Raw genomic sequence first — 21,462 nt, 5'->3', positions numbered from 1 at the left:
ACTCGCCGCAACTAGAGAAAGCCCGCACGCAGCAAAGAAGACCCAACACAGCCAAAAATAAATAAATAATTTAAAAAAAAGATTATTCACTAAAACATTAAAAAAAAAAACACTATCTGTATACACCCAGACACACAAATGCAGAATTTAGCATACATGGAGCCCATCCATGGAATACGGTGGGAAGTTGGGAAGAGTGGCCTGTGGATACCAGATTAAGAAATCTTGACCAATAGAAGAGATTATAACTCTTGAACTATTCAAAAGACCTATTATTCTAGAATATTATGCAGAAGTATTAGAAGTATTAAAGAAATGCTGTTTGCAAATGAAAGACTCTTATGTGCTTTAAAATCTGCAGGTCTGAGTATCACTGCTCTAAGCTCTCAGTGATTTATAACTTACAGATACCAAGGCATCATATCATTTAGGACAGATCTGATACATTAGATTATCCTATCACCTAACAGCACTTCTAAGTTCCAAGGGACTTTAACTGGGCAGTATGGACAAAATAATTACTTGGGAAGTTTTTTTCAATATATTATTGTGATATAAGAACAACACTTAGAGGCCATTTATATTACAGAGTTCTGTTATTTGAGATGTAACTGTGAATCTAGGAGTTAAGGCCTCTGAGCTGTCAACATGCAGAAATCCATGCACTTCCCTCCTAGGAGCTTCCCAGGTTCACTTAGAACTAATTTTAGACCCAATTATAAAAAGGTTGATAGGGTGGATATCTAATATCTTGGTTCACAGCAGATTAGAAAAACCAAACTAAGAGAATAGGGCAGGGATCTTCCTGGCAGCAAAGTGCTTAAGACTCTGCGCTCCCAATGCAGGGGGCCCAGGTTCGATCCCCCGTCAGGGAGTTAGATCCCACATGCCACAACTAAGGAGCCAGTGAGCCGCCACTAAGAAGCCCATCTGCCGCAACTAAGGAGCACACCTGCCACAACTAAGAAGCATGCCTACCACAACCAAGACCCGATACGACCAAATAAATAAAATAAATAAATATTTAAAAAAGAGAATAGGGCAGAGGGAAATCAGAGAGATTATAGAAAAGTGAAGAGCAATCTGCAACCTTCAGGCCATATTCAGCCTGTCTTGCAAATTGTAATAACTACAATATTCATGTAATGCTTACTTATGCAAGGCACTGGACTAAGAATTTCGTTACCCGTTATCTCATTCATAGTATCATAGAGATATTCTTATTCTCATCTTACAAATGAGGAAATTCTGGCACAGAGGTTAAGTAACTTTTGCCTGAAGTCACACTGAATATTTGAGATATTATTTGAACCTAAGTATATATAATTTAGGAGGACTATTTCTGAATCACTAGCTATATTGTTTTTATGGTCTAATTTTTATTTCAGCTTTTCTACCCATCCAGAAAAGATGTACAATTATTCAGAGTAAATAGCTTGTGGTAAAGTCAAAAGACTTTCATAAACAATGACTTGATAATATGTACCAGGAACTTTATATGCCTGAAGTTAGAAAAATACTAACTTCAGTGCCATAAATTTTATTATGTGTAAATAGTGTGAATTTTCTATTTATCAAGTCAGGGTTTCTTGACAACAGCACCATTGACATTGTGGGCCAGATAATTCTTTGTTATAGGAGGGTGTCCTGTGCAATGCAGGATATTTAGCAGCATCCCTAGTTTCTACCCACTAGCTGCCAGTAGCAACTCCTTCCCTATTTGTGACAACCAAAAATGTCTCCAGACATAGCCAGATGTCGCCTGCAGGGCAAAAATGCCCTTAGCTGAGAATCACTGGTTTAAGTAAAAGAACTAATATAATAGTGAAGCCTATTTTAAATTTCGACAATCATGGAATGACAGATCTGGAAGAGACTTTAATCGATTTCTTATTTGACAGTTCAGGAGATTGAGATGTGAAGAGACTGAGGGCCTTGGCTAAATTACCAAACTATTTAGGGGAAGAGTTGGGTGGGAAAGCCTGACATTTCCTGACTTCAGAACTGATAATCTAGGCATTGATTTCTGGGATATTCCCCATAAATTGAATTGAATATTGTGGTTACAGTAGCCAGAGTGATCCTTTTAAAGCATATTTCAGATATTACTCACCTGTTCTAAGCCATCCAGTGGTTTCCTGTCATCCTTAGAATAGAATCCAATGTCTTAGCCATAGCCCAAAAGATCCTATGTAATTTGGCTTAGGGCTACCTCCTCAGACTCTTTTCCTAATCCTTTTCTCTTTCACCCTGCTCTTGTCACACTGATTTTGGGGGGCCTTCCTTTGAACATTCCCAAGCATGCTCCCCCTCTTTGCATTTTGCCTTTCCTTATGCCATGAAGGTTCTTTTCCTAGACATTCCCATGACTTGCTTTTTCACTTCTTTCAGGCCATCAACACAAATATTACTTTGACAGGCAGGCTTTACCTGTGTAAAATTGTACTTCTCCTTAATCTTTTCACACTTTACCTAGCCTATTTTTCTTCATTACAATTTTCAACACCTAGATATATTCTGAATTTTGGGTTTATTCTTAGTCTTTTCCTCCTTCTGAATGTAAAGTCCATGAAAAAGTGACTGTAATACTACCTGGCACATAGTAGGCATGTAATAAATATTAATTCAGTATATGAATCATAGTCATGCCAGAAGAACACCTCATACCCTTTAAGTAATCACTCCTCATTTACCCCTTTCCCAGCTTCTGGCAACCACTGATATACTTTCTGTCTCTATGGATTGGCCTATTCTGAATGTTTCATATAAAAGGAATCATACAATATGTAAACATTCATGTCTGACTTCTTTAACTTAGCACCATATTTTAGAAATGCATCCAAGTTGTAGGATGTATCAGTACTCCATTCCTTTTTATGACTGAATAATATTCCATTGTATGTTGCATATTTTGTTTATCCATTCATTTGTTGATAGACATTTGGATTGTTTCCACCTTTAGGCTATTATGAATAATGCTGCTATAAACATTTGTGTACAAGTCTCATTTCTCTTAGGTATATACATAGGAGTGGAATTACTGGAACTACCAACTGTTTTCCACAGTGGCTTTACCATTTTACACTTCCACAGCAATTTACAAAGCTTCCTGTGCCTCTGCATTCCCCCTCAAACTTGTTATTTTCCATTTAAAAAATTATAGCCATCATTGTTGGTTTGAGGATGTGAAGTGGTATCACATTGTGGCTTTGATTTGCATTTCCTCAATGACCAATGAAGTTAGCCATCTTTTTCATGTGCTTTTTGGCCATTTGTATATCTTCTTTGGAAAAATGTCTATTAAAGCCCATTCATTGCTCATTTTTTAATTGGGTTGTTTGTCTTTTTGCCATTGAGCTGTAAGAGTTCTTTGTACATTCTGGATATTAAACTCTATCAGATATATGATTTGCAAATGTTTCTTCCATTCTTTATTTTCTTGATAATGTCCTTTGATGCACAAGTTTTTAATTTTCATGAACTCCAAAAGCTGAATAGTCTATTCTTTTCCCACTGAATGGCCCTGGGACCCTTGTCAAAAACCAATTGGCCATAGATACTTGGGTTTCTTTCTGGGCTCTCTATTCTTTCCGTTGGTCAATATGTCTAGCCTTATGCCTGTACCTCACTATTTTGATTAATATAGCTTTGAAAACTTTGAAATCAGAACATGTAAGTTTTCCAGCTTTTTCTTTTTCAATATTGTCTTGACTATTTGGGGGCCCTTGCAATTCCATATGAACTTGAGGGTCACCTTGTTGATTTATGCAAGAAAGGCCCCTGGAATTTTGATAAGGATTGGACTGAAGCTGCAGGTCACTTTGCACAGTAGTACCATCTTAACAATATTAACAATATTAAGTCTTCTAATCTATGAATATGGACTGCCTTTCCATTTAATTATCTTTAATTTCTTTCAACTTGCTTTGTAGTTTTTAGTATACAAACCTTTCACTTCCTTGGTTAAATTTATTACTAGGTATTTTATTATTTTGGGTGCTGTAGTAAGTGAATTTTTAAAAATTTCTTTTTGGATAATTCATTGCTGGTATATGGAAACACAACTGATTTTTGTGTATTGATCTTGTAACCTGTAACTCTGCTGAATTCATGTATTAATTTTTTTGTGGATTCTTTGTGATTTTTTTCTACATAGAATCATTCCCTTTGCAAATAGGAATAGTTTTACTTCTCTTCCAGTTTGGAGAGAATAACTGAATAATTGCTTGAATAATTGCTCTCTCTAGGACTTCCAGTACAATGCTGAATAGCAGTGATGAAATTAGGTGTTCTTGTCTTGTTCCTGACATTAAATATGATGTTACCTGTGGATTTTTCATAAATGCTTTTTATCATGTTAAGGAGGTTTCCTTCTATTCCTATTTTGCTGAGTGTTTTAACATGAAAGGAGGTTGAATTTTGTCAAATGCTTTTTCTACATCTATTGAGATAATCATGTAGGTATTTTTCCTTTGTTACATTAATATGATGCACTACATGGATTGATTCTATTATGTCAAAACACCTTTTTATTCCTCAAAAGTGGGATAAATCTCACTTGTTCGTGGAGTGTAATCCTTTTAATGTGCTTTTGAATTTGGTTTGCTAGTATATTTGCATTGTAAGGGATATTGGTCTGTAGTTTTCTTGTGATATCTTTTTCTAGCTTTGGTAGCAGGGAAATGCTGGTCTCATAGACTGTATTAGGAAGTATTTCCTCCTATTTTTTGAAAAAGTTTGAGGAGAATCAGTGTTAATTCTTTAAATGTTTGGTAGAATTCATCTGTGAAGCCATCTGGTCTTGAACTTGTTTTTATTGGAATGGTTTTTTTTTTTTTTTTTTTTTTTTTTCTTTTTGCGGTATGTGGGCCTCTCACTGTTGCGGAGCACAGGCTCCGGATGCGCAGGCCCAGCGGCCATGGCTCACGGGCCCAGCCACTCCGCGGCATATGGGATCCTCCCAGACCGGGGCACGAACCCGTATCCCCTGCATCGGCAGGCGGACTCTTAACCACTTGCGCCACCAGGGAGGCCCTGGAATGGTTTTAATTACTGATTCAATCTCTATACTTGTAGGTCTGTTGAGATTTTCTATTCTAGAGTAAGTTTGGGTAGTGTGTATTTTGAGGAATGTGTCCATTTCGTCTAAATTATTTAATTTGTTGGCATACAACTGTACATAATATTCTCTTATAATTCTTTCAACTTCTGTAAGGCCAGTAGTAATGTCCCCACTTTCAGTTCTCATTTTATTAACATCTTCTCTCTTTTTCTTAGTCAATATAGCTAAAGTTTTGAAAAATTTAAAACATTTTTGAGGAACCAACTTTTGGTTTAGCTAATTTTATTTTTTCCCCTATTCTCTATTTCATTCATCTCAGCTGTAATCTTATTTCTTTCCTTCTGCTGGTTGTTTTCTCCATTTTGTAATTCCTTAAAGTGTAAAGTTAAGCTATTGATTTGAGATGTCTTCTTTCTTAATATAGTCATCTACAGCTATGAATTTCCCTCTGAGCACTGCTTTGTTGCATCCCATAACCTTGGTATGTTGTGTTTTCATTTTCATGTTTCTCAAGTTATGGATATGGGTTGAATTGTGTCCTCTAAAAAAGATTAGTTGAAGTCCTAATCCCCAGTACCTCAGAATATGACCTATTTGGAAATAGGGTATTTACAGAGTAATCAAATTAAAATGAGGTCATTAGGGTGACCCTAGTCCAATATGATGTATCCTTATAAAAAGGGGAAATTTAGACACAGGCAGACATGCACAGAGGGAAGACTATGTGAAGAGACATGGAAAATGCCACTTAATTACAGCTGTCTGTAGTATGTTTTGAATTCAGGAAGTGTGAGGCCTCCACTTTGTTCTTCTTTCTCAAGACTGCTTCAGCTATTCAGAGGGTTTTGTGGCTCCATATGAATTTTAGGATTTTTTTCTATTTCTGTACAAAATGTCATTGGGATTTTGATAGGGATTGCACTGAATCTGTAGATCACTTTGGGTAGTATGGACATTTTAAAAATATTGTCTTCCAATTTACAAGCATGAATGTCTTTCCATTTATCTGTACCTTCTTTGATTTCTTTTAAAAATGTTTTATAGTTTTCAGTGTACAAGTCTTTCACTTCCTTAGCTAAGTTTATTGCTAATTATTTTATCCTTTTTCATGCTATAGTAAGTGCAATCATTTTCTTAATTTCCTTTTCAGGTTGGTCATTGTTAGTGTATAGAAACATAACTGATTTCTGTGCATTGATTTTTATATCCTAAAACCTTGCTGAAATTGTTTATTAGTTGTAGTAGCTTCATTGTGGAACCTTTAGGATTTTCAAAGTATAAAATAATATCATCTGCAAAGAGAGCTAATTTTACTTCTTTATTTCCAATTTGGATGTCTTTTATTAGTTTTTCTTGCTTGATTGATCTGACTAGGAATCCCTGTTTTATGTTGAATAGTAATGGTGAGAGTGGGCATCCTTGCCTTGTTCCTGATCTTAGGGGAAAAGCTTTCAGACTTTCACCACTGAGCATGATGTTTGCTATAGGCTTTTTATTATGTTGAGGTAGTTTCCTTCTATTCTTAGTTTTGTTGAGTCTTTTTTTTTAATTTTAAAAAAATACTAATTAATTAATTAATTAATTTTGGCTGCGCTGGGTCTTAGTTGTGGCATGCGGGATCTTCATTACAGCATGTGAGATCTTTAGTTGCGGTATGCAGACTTCTTAGTGGCAGCATGCGGGCTTCTTTGTTGGGGCATGTGGGCTTCTTAGTTGCAGCATGCAGAATTCTTAGTTGTGGCATGTGGACTCTTAGTTGTGGCATGCATGTGGGATCTAGTTCCCTGACCAGGGATCAAACCTGGGCCCCCTGCATTGGGAGCGTGGAGTCTTACCCTCTGGAACACGAGGAAAGTCCCTGTTTCATGTAATCATTAAAGAGTGTTGAGTTTTGTCAAATTCTTTCTGTTTCAGTTGAGATGGTTATGTGGTTTTTGTCCTTTGTTTTGTTAATGTAGTATATATTATATTGATTGATTTCTGTATGTTGAAAAATCCTTGCATTCCAGGTAAAAATCCCACTTGGTGATGGTAGATAATCATTTTAATGTGCTGTTGGATTCAATAAGGGAGTATTCTGTTGAGATTTTATCATCATTGTTCATCAGAGATGTTGGTCTGTAGTTTTCTCTTTTTGTGTCTTTGTCTGGTTTTGGTATCAAAGTATGCTGGCCTCATAGGATGAGTTTGAAAGTGTGCTTTCCTCTTCAATTCTTTGGAAGTCTGAGGAGGACTGGTGTTAATTCTTAAATGTTTAGTAGAATTCTCCAGTGAAGCCATCTGGTCCAGAACTTTTCTTTGTTGGGAGGTTTTTGATTACTGCTTCAATCTTCTTACTAGTTATAGGTCTGTTCAGATTTTATATTTCTCCATAATTCAATCTGGGTAGGTTGTGTGTTTCTAGGAATTTATCAACTTCTTCTAGGTTATATATTTTGTTGGCATATAATCATTTATAGTTGTCTCTTGTGGTCCTTTTTAATTCTGTGACATCAATGATAATATCTCCTATTTCATTTCTAATTTAATTATGAGTCTTATTTTTTCTTAGTCTACATAATGGCTTATCAATTTTGTTGATCTTTAAAAAAATCAACTTTGGGCTTCCCTGGTGGTGCAGTGGTTGTGAATCCGCCTGCCAATGAAGGGGACACGGGTTCGAACCCTGGTCTGGGAAGATCCCACATGCCGCAGAGCAACTAGGCCCGTGAGCCACAACTACTGAGCCTGCACATCTGGAGCCTGTGCTCCACAACAAGAGAGGCCGTGACAGTGAGAGGCCCGTGCACCGCCATGAAGAGTGGCCCCTGCTCGCCGCAACTAGAGAAAGCCCTTGCACAGAAACGAAGACCCAACACAGCCAAAAAATAAAAATAAATTTAAAAAAAATTAAAATTAAAAAAAAATCAACTTTGGCTTCGTTGATTTTTTAAATTGTTTTTCTATTCTATTTCATTTATCTCTGCTCTAATCTTTATTATTTCTGCCTTTCTTTTAATTTTGGGTTTCCTTTGGTCTCCTTTTCCTAGTTCCTTGAGGTATAAAGTTAGGTTGTTGACTTGAGATCTTTTTTTTTAATGTAAGCATTTACTACTATAAACTTCCCAATTAGTATTCCTTTTGCTTCATCCCCTAGTTTTGGTATGTTGTAGTTTTATTTTGATTTGTCTCCAGATAGTTGCTAAATTCTTTTGTGATTTCTTCTTTGACCTATTGGTTATTTAATAGTGAGTTATTTAATTTCCATATATTTGTAGATTTTTCCATTTTCCTTGTTGTTGATTTCTAGTTTCATTTCACTGTGATTGGAGAAGGTACTTTACATTATTTCAAACTTCTTAAATGTGTTAAGACTTGTTTTCTGGCCTAACATATGTTGGAAATGTTCCATGTGTGCTCAAGAATGTGTATTCTGGACACTTCCGGGTAAGATGGCGGAAGAATAAGACGCGGAGATCACCTTCCTCCCCACAGATACACCAGAAATACAGCTACACGTGGAACAACTCCTACAGAACACCTACTGAACGCTGGCAGAAGACCCCAGACCTCCCAAAAGGCAAGAAACTCCCCACATACCTGGGTAGGGCAAAGCAGAGAGATTCCCGCACAGAGGAGCGGTGCCGAGCGGCACTCACCAGCCCGAAAGGCTTCTCTGCTCCCCCGCCGGGGCGGGCGGCGCTGGAGCTGAGGCTCGGGCTTCGGTCAGAGCGCAGGGAGAGGACTGGGGCTGGCGGCGAGAACTCAGCCTGAAGGGGGCTAATGTGCCACAGCTAGCCGGGAGGGAGTCCGGGAAAACTCTGGAGCTGCCAAAGAGGCAGGAGACTTTTTCTTCCCTCTTGGTTTCCTGGTGCGCGAGGAGAGGGGATTAAGAGCGCCTCGTAAAGGAGCTCCAGAGACGGGCGTGAGTCGCGGCTGAAAGCGCGGAGCCGAGAGAGGGGCGTGGGACGCTGGGGCTGCTGCTGCCACCCTCAAGAAGCCTGTGTGCGAGCGCAGGTCACTGTCCACAACGCCCTTCCGGGAGCCTGTGCAGCCTGCCACTGCCGGGGTCCCGGGATCCAGGGGCGGCTTCCCTGGGAGAACGCACGGCGCGCCTCGGGCTGGTGCAACGTCATGCCGACCTCTGCCGCTGCAGGCTCGCCCCGCACTCCGTGCCCCTCCCTCCCGCCCGGCCTGAGTGAGCCAGAGTCCCCGAAGAGGCTGCTCCTTTAACCCTGTCCTGTCTGAGCGAAGAACAGACGCCCTCCGGCGACCTACATGCAGAGGCGGGGCCAAATCCAAAGCTGAGACCCAGGAGCTGTGAGAACAAAGAAGAGAAAGGGAAACCTCTCCCAGCAGCCTCAGAAGCAGCGGATTAAAGCTCCACAATCAACTTCATGTACCCTGCATCTGTGGAATACATGAATAGACAACAAATCATCCCAAATTGAGGAGCCAGGAGTCAGTGCTGTGCCTCTGAGGTGGGAGAGCGAACTTCAGGACACTGGTCCACAAGAGACCTCCCAGCTCCACATAATATCAAACGGCGAAAATCTTCCAGAGATCTCCATCTCAACACCAGCACCCAGCTTCACTCAACGACCAGCAAGCTACAGTGCTGGACACCCTATGCCAAACAACTAGCAAGACAGGAACACAACGCCACCCATTAGCAGAGAGGCTGCCTCAAATCATAAAAAGTCCGCAAACACCCCAAAACACACCACCAGACGTGGACCTGCCCACCAGAAAGACAAGATCCAGCCTCATCCACCAGAACACAGGCAGTAGTCCCCTCCACCAAGAAGCCTACACAATCCACTAAACCAACCTTAGCCACTGGGGACAGACACCAAAAACAACGGAACTACGAACCTGCAGCCTGCAAAAAGGAGACCCCAAACACAGTAACATAAGCAAAATGAGAAGACAGAAAAACACACAGCAGGAGAAGGAGCAAGATAAAAACCCACCAGACCTAACAAATGAAGAGGTAATAGGCAGTCTATCTGAAAAAGAATTCAGAATAATGATGGTAAAGATGATCCAAAATCTTGGAAATAGAATAGACAAAATGCAAGAAACAGTTAACAAAGACCTAGAAGAAATAGAGACGAATCAAGCATCGATTAAAAACACAATAAATGAAATAAAAAATACTCTAGATGGGATCAATAGCAGAATAACTGAGGCAGAAGAACGGATAAGTGAGGTGGAAGATAAAATAGTGGAAATAACTGCTGCACAGCAAAATAAAGAAAAAAGAATGAAAAGAACAGAGGACAGTCTCAGAGACCTCTGGGACAACATTAAACACACCAACATTCGAATTATAGGGGTTCCAGAAGAAGAAGAGAAAAAGAAAGGGACTGAGAAAATATTTGAAGAGATTATAGTTGAAAACTTCCCTAATATGGGAAAGGAAATAGTTAATCAAGTCCAGGAGGCACAGAGAGTCCCATACAGAATAAATCCAAGGAGAAATACACCAAGACACATATTAATCAAACTGTCAAAAATTAAACACAAAGAAATCATATTAAAAGCAGCAAGGCAAAAACAACAAATAACACACAAGGGAATCCCCATCAGGATAACAGCTGATCTCTCAGCAGAAACTCTACAAGCCAGAAGGGAGTGGCAGGACATAATTAAAGTGATGAAGGAGAAAAACCTGCAACCAAGATTACTCTACCCAGCAAGGATCTCATTCAGATTTGATGGAGAAATTAAAACCTTTACAGACAAGCAAAAGCTGAGAGAGTTCAGCACCACCAAACCAGCTTTACAACAAATGCTAAAGGAACTTCTCTAGGCAAGAAACACAACAGAAGGAAAAGAACTACAATAACGAACCCAAAACAATTAAGAAAATGGGAATAGGAACATACATATCAATAATTACCTTAAATGTAAATGGACTAAATGCTCCCACCAAAAGACACAGACTGGCTGAATGGATACAAAAACAAGACCCATATATATGCTGTCTACAAGAGACCCACTTCAGACCTAGAGACACATACAGACTGAAAGTAAGGGGATGGAAAAAGATATTCCATGCAAATGGAAACCAAAAGAAAGCTGGAGTAGCAATTCTCATATCAGACAAAATAGACTTCAAAATAAAGACTACTAGAAGAGACAAAGAAGGACACTACATAATGATCAAGGGATCAATCCAAGAAGAAGATATAACAATTGTAAATATTTATGCACCAAACATAGGAGCACCTCAATACATAAGGGAAATATTAACAGCCATAAAAGGAGACATCGACAGTAACACAATCATAGTAGGGGACTTTAACACCCCACTTTCACCAATGGACAGGTCATCCAAAATGAAAATAAATAAGGAAACACAAGCTTTAAATGATACATTAAACAAGATGGACTTAATTGATATTTATAGGACATTCCATCCAAAAACAACAGAATACACATTTTTCTCAAGTGCTCATGGAACATTCTCCAGGATAGATCATATCTTGGGTCACAAATCAAGCCTTGGTAAATTTAAGAAAATTGAAATTGTATCAAGTATCTTTTCTGACCACAATGCTATGAGACTAGATATCAATTACAGGAAAAGAGCTGTAAAACATACAAACACATGGAGGCTAAACAATACACTACTTAATAACGAAGTGATCACTGAAGAAATCAAAGAGGGAATTAAAAAATACCTAGAAACAAATGACAATGGAGACACGACGACCCAAAACCTATGGGATGCAGCAAAAGCAGTTCTAAGAGGGAAGTTTATGGCAATACAATCCCACCTTAAGAAACAGGAAACATCTCGAATAAACAACCTAACCCTGCACCTAAAGCAATTAGAGAAAGAAGAACAAAAACATCCCAAAGTTAGCAGAAGGAAAGAAATCATAAAAATCAGATCAGAAATAAATGAAAAAGAAATGAAGGAAACGATAGCATAGATCAATAAAACTAAAAGCTGGTTCTTTGAGAAGATAAACAAAATTGATAAACCATTAGCCAGACTCATCAAGAAAAAAAGGGAGAAGACTCAAATCAATAGAATTAGAAATGAAAAAGGAGAAGTAACAACTGACACTGCAGAAATACAAAAGATCATGAGAGATTACTATAAGCAACTCTATGCCAATAAACTGGATAATCTGGAAGAAATGGACAAATTCTTAGAAATGCACAACCTGCCAAGACTGAATCAGGAAGAAATAGAAAATATGAACAGACCAATCACAAGCACTGAAATTGAAACTGTGATCAAAAATCTTCCAACAAACAAAAGCCCAGGACCAGATGGCTTCACAGGCGAATTCTATCAAGCATTTAGAGAAGAGCTAACACCTATCCTTCTCAAACTCTTCCAAAATATAGCAGAGGGAGGAACACTCCCAAACTCATTCTACGAGGCCACCATCACCTTGATACCAAAACCAGACAAGGATGTCACAAAGAAAGAAAACTACAGGCCAATATCACTGATGAACATAGATGCAAAAATCCTCAACAAAATACTAGCAAACAGAATCCAACAGCACATTAAAAGGATCATACACCATGATCAAGTGGGGTTTATTCCAGGAATGCAAGGATTCTTCAATATACGCAAATCAATCAATGTGATACACCATATTAACAAACTGAAGGAGAAAAACCATATGATCATCTCAATAGATGCAGAGAAAGCTTTTGACAAAATTCAACACCCATTTATGATAAAAACCCTGCAGAAAGTAGGCATAGAGGGAACTTTCCTCAACATAATAAAGGCCATATATGACAAACCCACAGCCAGCATCGTCCTCAATGGTGAAAAACTGAAACCATTTCCACTAAGATCAGGAACAAGACAAGGTTGCCCACTCTCACCACTCTTATTCAACATAGTTTTGGAAGTTTTAGCCACAGCAATCAGAGAAGAAAAGGAAATAAAAGGAATCCAAATGGGAAAAGAAGAATTAAAGCTGTCACTGTTTGCAGATGACATGATACTATACATAGAGAATCCTAAAGATGCTACCAGAAAACTACTAGAGCTAATCAATGAATTTGGTAAAGTTGCAGGATACAAAATTAATGCACAGAAATCTCTGGCATTCCTATATACTAATGATGAAAAATCTGAAAGTGAAATCAAGGAAACACTCCCATTTACCATTGCAACAAAAAGAATAAAATATCTAGGAATAAACCTACCTAAGGAGACAAAAGACCTGTATGCAGAAAATTATAAGACACTGATGAAAGAAATTAAAGATGATACAAATAGATGGAGAGATGTACCATGTTCTTGGATTGGAAGAATCAACATTGTGAAAATGACTCTACTACCCAAAGCAATCTACAGATTCAATGCAATACCTATCAAACTACCAATGGCATTTTTCACAGAACTAGAACAAAAAATTTCACAATTTGTATGGAAACACAAAAGACCCCGAATAGCCAAAGCAATCTTGAGAACGAAAAACGGAGCTGGAGGAATCAGGCTCCCTGACTTCAGACTATACTACAAAGCTACAGTAATCAAGACAGTATGGTACTGGCACAAAAACAGAAAGATAGATCAATGGAACAGGATAGAAAGCCCAGAGATAAACCCACGCACATATGGTCACCTTATCTTTGATAAAGGAGGCAGGAATGTACAGTGGAGAAAGGACAGTCTCTTCAATAAGTGGTGCTGGGAAAACTGGACAGGGACATGTAAAAGTATGAGATTAGATCACTCCCTAACACCGTACACAAAAATTAGCTCAAAATGGATTAAAGACCTAAATGTAAGGCCAGACACTATCAATCTCCTAGAGGAAAACATAGGCAGAACACTCTATGACATAAATCACAGCAAGATCCTTTTTGACCCACCTCCTAGAGAAATGGAAATAAAGACAAAAATAAACACATGGGACCTAATGAAACTTCAAAGCTTTTGCACAGCAAAGGAAACCATAAAGAAGACGAAAAGACAACCCTCAGAATGGGAGAAAATATTTGCAAATGAAGCAACTGACAAAGGATTAATCTCCAAAATTTATAAGCAGCTCATGCAGCTCAGTAGCAAAAAAACAAACAACCCAATCCAAAAATGGGCAGAAGACCTAAATAGACATTTCTCCACAGAAGATATACAGACAGCCAACAAACACATGAAAGGATGCTCAACATCTTTACTCATTAGAGAAATGCAAATCAAAACTACAATGAGATATCATCTCACACCAGTCAGAATGGCCATCATCAAAAATCTAGAAACAATAAATGCTGGAGAGGGTGTGGAAAAAAGGGAACACTCTTGCACTGCTGGTGGGAATGTGAATTGGTACAGCCACTATGGAGAACGGTATGGAGGTTCCTTAAAAAACTACAAATAGAACTACCATATGACCCAGCAATCCCACTACTGGGCATATACCCTGAGAAAACCATAATTCAAAAAGAGACATGTACCAAAATGTTCATAGCAGCCCTATTTACAATAGCCCGGAGATGGAAACAACCTAAGTGTCCATCATCAGATGAATGGATAAAGAAGATGTGGCACATATATACAATGGAATATTACTCAGCCATAAAAAGAAATGAAATTGAGCTATTTGTAATGAGGTGGATGGACCTAGAGTCTGTCATACAGAGTGAAGTAAGTCAGAAAGAGAAAGACAAATACTGTATGCTGACACATATATATGGAATTTAAGAAAAAAATGTCATCAAGAACATAGGGGTAAGACAGGAATAAAGACACAGACCTACTAGAGCATGGACTTGAGGATATGGGGGGGGGGAAGGGTAAGCTGTGACAAAGTGAAAGAGCGGCATGGACATATATACACTACCAAACGTAAGGTAGATAGCTAGTGGGAAGCAGCCGCATAGCACAGGGAGATCAGCTCGGTTCTTTGTGACCGCCTGGAGGGGTGGGATAGGGAGGGTGGGAGGGAGACGCAAAAGGGAGGGGATATGGGAACATATGTATATGTATAACTGATTAAATTTGTAAAATAAAAAATAATAATAATAATAAAAAAAAAGAAGATGTGGTATGTATATAAAAAAAAAGAATGTGTATTCTGCTATTGTTGGGTGTAGTGCTGTTTATATGTCTGTTAGGTTGAACTGGTCTATAGTGTTGTTCAAGGTTTCTGTTTCCTTATTTGACCTTCTGTTTTGCTATTCTACCTCTAATTGAAAGTTGGGTATTAAAGTCTCCTATTATTATATTGTAATCTATTTCTCCCTTCAGTTCTGTCAATGTTTGCTTCATATATTTAGGAGTTCTAATGTTAGGTGCATGTATATTTATAAATTGTGACATCTTGCTGGTGAATTGACACTTTTATCATTATACAATATCCATCTTTGTCTCCTGTGACAGTTTCTATCTTAAAGTCTATTTTATCTGGGACTTCCCTGGTGGCACAGTGGTTAAGAATCTGCCTGCCAATGCAGGGGACATGGGTTCGAGCCCTGGTCCTGGAAGGTCCCACATGCCATGGAGCAACTAAGCCCATGTGCAACAACTACTGAGCCTGCACTCTAGAGCCTGCAAGCCACAACTACTGAAGCCCGTGTGCCTAGAGCCCGTGCTCCACAACAAGAGAAGCCACTGCAATGAGAAGCCAGCACACCGCAATGAAGAGTAGCCCCCGCTTGCTGCAACTAGAGAAAGCCCACGTGCAGCACAAAGACCCAACACAGCCAAAAATTTTAAAAATAAAAATAAATAAAAAGTCTATTTTATCTGATTCAAGCATGGCCATTCCTGCTCTTTGCAAGTTCTGATTGTATGGAATATCTTTTTTCTTCCTTTCACTTTTAACCTGTGTTTCCTTAGATCTAAAGGGAGTCTCTTGTAGGCAACACATAGTTGATCTTGCTTCCTCATCCATTTAGCCAATGTACATATTTGAATTGGGGTTTTAATACATTTACATTTAAAGTAATTACTAATAGGGAAGGACTTCCTATTGTCGTTTCCTTTTTTTTTAAAGATTTAATTTAATTTTTATTTTTTTGGCTGCGTTGGGTCTTTGTTGCTTCATGCGGGCTTTCTGTAGTTGTGGTGAGTGGGGGTTACTCTTCCTTGTGGTGCGCAGGCCTCTCATTGCAGTGGCTTCTCTTGTTGCGGAGCACGGGCTCTAGGCACGTGGGCTTCAGTAGTTGCAGCACACGGGCTCAGTAGTTGTGGCTCGTGGGCTCTAGAGAGCAGGCTCCATAGTTGTGATGCATGGGCTTAGTTGCTCCACAGCATGGGGGATCTTCCTGGATCCATGTCCCCTGCATTGGCAGGTGGATTCTTATCCACTGTGCCACCAGGGAAGTCCCACCATTTTCTTAATTGCTTTTTGTATGTCTTGTAGTTTTTTTCCTATCTCTTCATTTATTCTTGTCATTTTAAAATGTCTCATTGATTTTTTTTATAGTGACATGTTTTGATTCCCTTCTCCTTCCCCATTATGCATATTCTATGTATTTTCCTTGTGGTTACCATTGCAATTACCTATAACATCTTAAAGTTGTAACAGTCTACTTTAACCTGGTAAAAAATTAATTTCAATTGCATATAAAAACTCTATTCCTTTACATCTCTGTCCCACCCTTTATGTTGACACACACAAAAGATGACTTCTTTTTATGTTGCATATCCATTAACACAGATCTGTAATTACTTCTCATGCTTCCATGTTTTAAATTCTATACCACATTTAAAAGTGATTGATGCATCTACATTACAATACTGTAGGATTCTATATTTGTCTATAAATTTACCTTTACCAGGGAGTTTTATATTTTCATACGGTTTGGTGTTGCTGTTTATCATTCTTTCACTTCAACTTGAATGGTTTCCTTCAGCATTTCTTGTAGGGCAGGACTAGTGGTGATGAACTCCTTCAGATTTTATTTATCTGGGAAAGTCTTTTTCTCCTCTGTTATTCAAAGACATTTTTGCAGAATATAGTATTCTTGATTGGCAGGTTTTTTTTTCCTTCAGCACTTTGAATGCATCATTCCACTCCTTTCTAGCCTGAAAAGTTTCAGCTTAGAAATCTGCTTATAATCTAATAGAAGCTCCTTTGTACAGGACAAGTTGTTTTTCTCTTGCCATTGTCAAGATTCACTCTTTGTCTCTGATTTTTGATAGTTTGATTATAATGTATCTCAGTGCATGTCTTTACATTTATCTAGTTGGAGTTTTTGAGCCTCCTGAATTTGTATGTCCATTTCTCTCAGATTTGGTGAGTCTGCAGTCACTATTTCTTCAAATAGGCTCTCTGTCCTCTCTTTTTCTTCTCCTTCTGGGACTCTCATTATGCTTATGTTATTCTACATGATGGTGCCCCACAAGTCCCTTAGCCTCTCTTCATTTCTCTTCATTCTTTTTTCTTCTTGTTCCCCTAAGTGATTTTGAAAGTCCTGTATTCGATTTCACTGATTCTTTCTCTCTCTGGTGAAGAATTCAGTTTCAGAATTTGTTTATGTCTTCTCCATAGTTTCTACCTCTTTGTTAATGTTCTCATTTGTTAATGTATTGTTTTCCTGACTTCATCAATTATTGATCTGTGCTCTCTTTTAATTCACTGAGCATCCATATGATGGTTATTCTGAATTCTTTGGTAACTCATATATCTCCATTTCTTTAGGGTAGGTATCAAATTTAATTTGTTTCTTTCAATGGGACATGTTTCCCTGTTTCTTTGTATGGCTTGTCATCCTCTGTTGGGACTTTAGCATTTGAAAAATCAGCCACCTCTCCTGTTTTTGTGGTCTGGTTTCATACAGGGAGGACTTTCTACAATCAATCCAGCTAGAGATCCTGGAGACCTCTTAAAGCCTTATCTGGAGATGTGACCACTGTGGGCTTGTGCATGTAATCTAATAATTGAAGAGGTTTGCCAGTTTCTACTCAGGATCTCCCTCTGGCATCTGTCTGCAACACTGTGGCCTCTGTGGTGCAGTAGTAAGCTGTAGTACTGGACTTCCACCTAGCTTCTGTCTGTAGTATGGTGGACTCTGGGGCACATTGATTGCTTTTGTTCTCAGCAGTCCCGAACTGGCCACCCATTCCTGTCAATACTTAGATTCAGGCAAGACAGAAACCAGTCACTCAGGCACTTTCTAGAAAATTCAGATCACTGGACATGTGTTCTACTCCTTTCTCTCCTCAGTGAGAAGATGGGAGTTGAGGGTTTCCTCCCAATCATGTTATATTGGGGGTGGATCACTTGCAAGTGAGTGCCACAAGATTTCCCACTAGGCATTGATGCAGTTAGTTTCACACTAACCTTGGGTGCAGGACCCACTTTACTGGTTTCTGGATTTCTCACAAAGACAACTGGCCCATGTATTATTGTTAAGTTTGTGTTTCCATGGGAGAAGGAGGGTATGGAGTTGCATATTCTGCCATCTTCTAATGTCACTCCTGATTTGAATCCCTTTAAATGAATTTGTATTTATGATATATATTATGGTCTGTCTTGGAATATTTTATGCAGACCTGAAAAGAAAGTGTATCCTGCTGTTAATAGGTGTTCTATAAACGTCAATTAGGTAAGTTGGTTAATAGAGTTGTGGTTGATAGTGTTGTTCAAGTCTTATATACACTTACTGATTTTCTGACTGCTTGTTCTATCAATTTTTGAGAGATGAATGTGAAATCTCTGACTATAATTTTATATTAATTGTGAATTTCTCTCTGCGGTGCTAGCACATTTAGCTTTATGTTTTTGTTTTTGTTTTTCAGTACGTGGGCCTCTCACTGCTGTGGAGCACAGGCTCCGGACGCGCAGGCTCAGCAGCCATGGCTCACAGGCCCAGCTGCTCCGCGGCATGTGGGATCCTCCTGGATCGGGGCATGAACCTGTGTCCCCTGCATAGGTAGGAGGACTCCCAACCACTGCACCACCAGGGAAGCCCTGCTTTATGTATTTTGAAGTTCTGTTATTAGGTACATAAGAATGGGAATGGTGGAAGATAAATAGATATTGAGATCAGGAGAGGATTAAGCTCAGAATTGCAAATTAAAACAAGATACCCTTTACAATAAAAATCTATCTATCAATCTATCTAACTAATCTTATAATTTGTTTCTCTAGAGAACCCTAATACACACGACATTCTCAGCTACTTGTGTGCATAGTTTTTATTCATTATTTCATTTTCACAACTGATTGGTGTGGCTGGCACATTGTGGGAGGCTGATGATATTTGTAAACTGGACGGTATTCATGATCTGACATTCTTTTGCTCTCTGTAATGCAAAAGAGGTTCATTTTCTTTACCCTCTCATACTTATCCAACTTATAGGAGGGATAAAGACATAGACAACATCTTTGATAATTAACTTGAGAAGAAAAGAAAAGCTCTAAGTGGTGCCTTTCATTCCCTGTAGACTGGCAACTGTTAACAGGATAGAGAATGAAAAATGTACATGTGAGTGGTGGTGGTGGTGGAAGGCGGTTGAGAAAAAATGAGCTCTTGTGGTATGAAAAGTTCAGGAAAAGAACATTAAGGAGTAACCTCAGGTAAGTTGGAGGAAGGACTAAGGAGAAAATGCATAATGTTTGAACTCACTGAATAAAAACAACAGAAGGAAAAACATGTTACTAAAAGGAAAGAAAACATGGATTTTCTCCTTACCCTGGAGACTTCTGGCATCCAGATAATGAGTTTTAAAAAACTAGGGTTAATGTACCTTTACCCCCCCCAAAAAAATAGTATATGCATGTTCTCTAAATTTAACCTATAAATTCATTATTTGACTTTTCTCAGTGTTGTGGTCACTATCCCCCCTTATTTCTTTTTATTCCTTAGCTAGAAAAAGCAACTTTCCCTCCTTTCTTTTACATAAATTTGAGTTGGCCTTAAGCCTTTTCACAAATCATTTTTCCTGATTAGGGTACCCTTGCCATCTACTCTGACAAACTATATCACTCCTCTTCTGCCTCATATATTTTTATGGTACTTTTTGTCCATAAATATCTGATTCAGACCTTGACTGAAGTAAAGAAAAATGCATTTCAAAGCTGAATCTAAAAACAAAAAACCTCTTCAGAGCACTGTGCATTCATTACAATATAATAAGCAAGAGTTCGTTAATATTATAACCTATTTTCTTCCAACTAATTTATATCCAGTTTTTTCATGTTTTCTTTTTTTTTTCACTCCTCTTTTTTACTAAAGTGTAAGTTCCTTTCATTAACTTTAACCACTAACTTGGGAAACTGTCAACACTTCATATTATGCCTGTTCTTCGGGGATGTGTAAGAAATCATCATTATTGCTTATTATGCAAACCCAGAGAGTCCCTGGCACATAGTATGTGCTCAATAACTATGTGGTGTCTTAAGGAGTTAACGTGACATTTGTAAAAGAAATACTGATCCGTAGTGCAAGAAAACCACATTTGAATTACTATCAGCTATAGTCCTTTCTTGTTTCAACAGGGAGGTACACGAATTGAGGACTTAATTTTTTAATTCTGGAAGGCAATTTTTTAATTCTGGAAGGCTCAACATTTTGTCTTAAAGAATCCATATATTGAACGTTAAGTATCCATATCTCTTTCTTAAGTACTTAAATCAAAAGTTAACCATCTCCAAGTTTTAGTCTGAAGTACTCTTTGTCTAGGAGCTAGGTATTGCTTTTTGCTCATCCAACTGAAGTCCAACTGCGGCCTTTTTCATTCAACCATCCCTTCCCAGCACGGCCCTCTTATCTCCCTGGTGTCCCATCCCCACTGTCCCTCTCACCTCAAAAACACACACAAACAAAACCGGAAACCACAATTCCGCCTGCTCCTGTGGAGACTCGACAACGCTCAAGTCGAGGCCACAAGACACGTTTTTAAGCACGCCGTTTCCCTCCTCTAACCACATTAGATTTTTTCCAGAGAATATTTTACTCTCACAGAATGCGTCCGTCGTCTCAGACCTGACAACCGTAGCGCCCTGCGGAACAGCCGAGGGGAGACTACTAACACCGCCTTCTTACTTCCCGAAACTCCAGCGAGGACTTCCCAAGCTCGCTCTGTTGCCCAGAGGCCCCGCCCCCGCCCCCGCCCCCGCCCCACGTCCCTAGTGGTGCGGCACGCGCATGCCCGGTGCACGCCGCCTGCCCCCGCCTGGCGCCCGCTCCAGCCTCTGCTCCCCTTGGGCCCCCTCGCGCGGCTGGCGGCTGGCTCGCTCCCGGGTCGCGGCCCGTGGGGACGTTCGCAGACGAGCGCACCTCCCCGCGCGGAAGAGCCCCGACTGGGAGGCTCCGAGCGAGCGTCGATTGGTTGACGTGATGCCTGCGCGTCGGGCCTGAGAAAGTCTGGGCGAGCGCGCAGAGTCGGCTCCTGTGGCGGTGCGGGGCGCGTCTCAGGTAAACGGGCAGGGTGGGACGTTTGGGCGACCGGAGAAAAGGAGTGGGTTGAGGCCAGACCTGGA

At 39.3% G+C, this 21,462-nt stretch overlaps 2 protein-coding genes across 2 annotated transcripts in view; one reads left to right on the top strand and one right to left on the bottom strand.

Moving 5' to 3' along the window:
• The window catches only part of SLC25A21 (solute carrier family 25 member 21), a 537,589-nt gene extending 516,546 nt beyond the window's left edge, over window positions 1-21,043 (bottom strand). Inside the window, exon 1 of the mRNA XM_060098159.1 lies at window positions 20,785-21,043. The gene's annotated coding sequence lies outside the window, so the exon portion shown is untranslated. The remainder of the gene's footprint in view (window positions 1-20,784) is intronic.
• Window positions 21,044-21,155: 112 nt separating this feature from the next.
• Window positions 21,156-21,462, top strand: part of MIPOL1 (mirror-image polydactyly 1) — a 322,444-nt gene continuing 322,137 nt past the window's right edge. The window contains exon 1 of the mRNA XM_060098155.1: window positions 21,156-21,397. The gene's annotated coding sequence lies outside the window, so the exon portion shown is untranslated. The remainder of the gene's footprint in view (window positions 21,398-21,462) is intronic.

Source organism: Mesoplodon densirostris, chromosome 4 (genome assembly GCF_025265405.1).
Source record: "Mesoplodon densirostris isolate mMesDen1 chromosome 4, mMesDen1 primary haplotype, whole genome shotgun sequence".
Classification (NCBI taxonomy): Eukaryota; Metazoa; Chordata; class Mammalia; order Artiodactyla; family Ziphiidae; genus Mesoplodon; species Mesoplodon densirostris.
The sequence above is the reverse complement of the archived record's forward strand: the minus strand, read 5'-3'. Positions and strand labels throughout refer to the sequence as shown.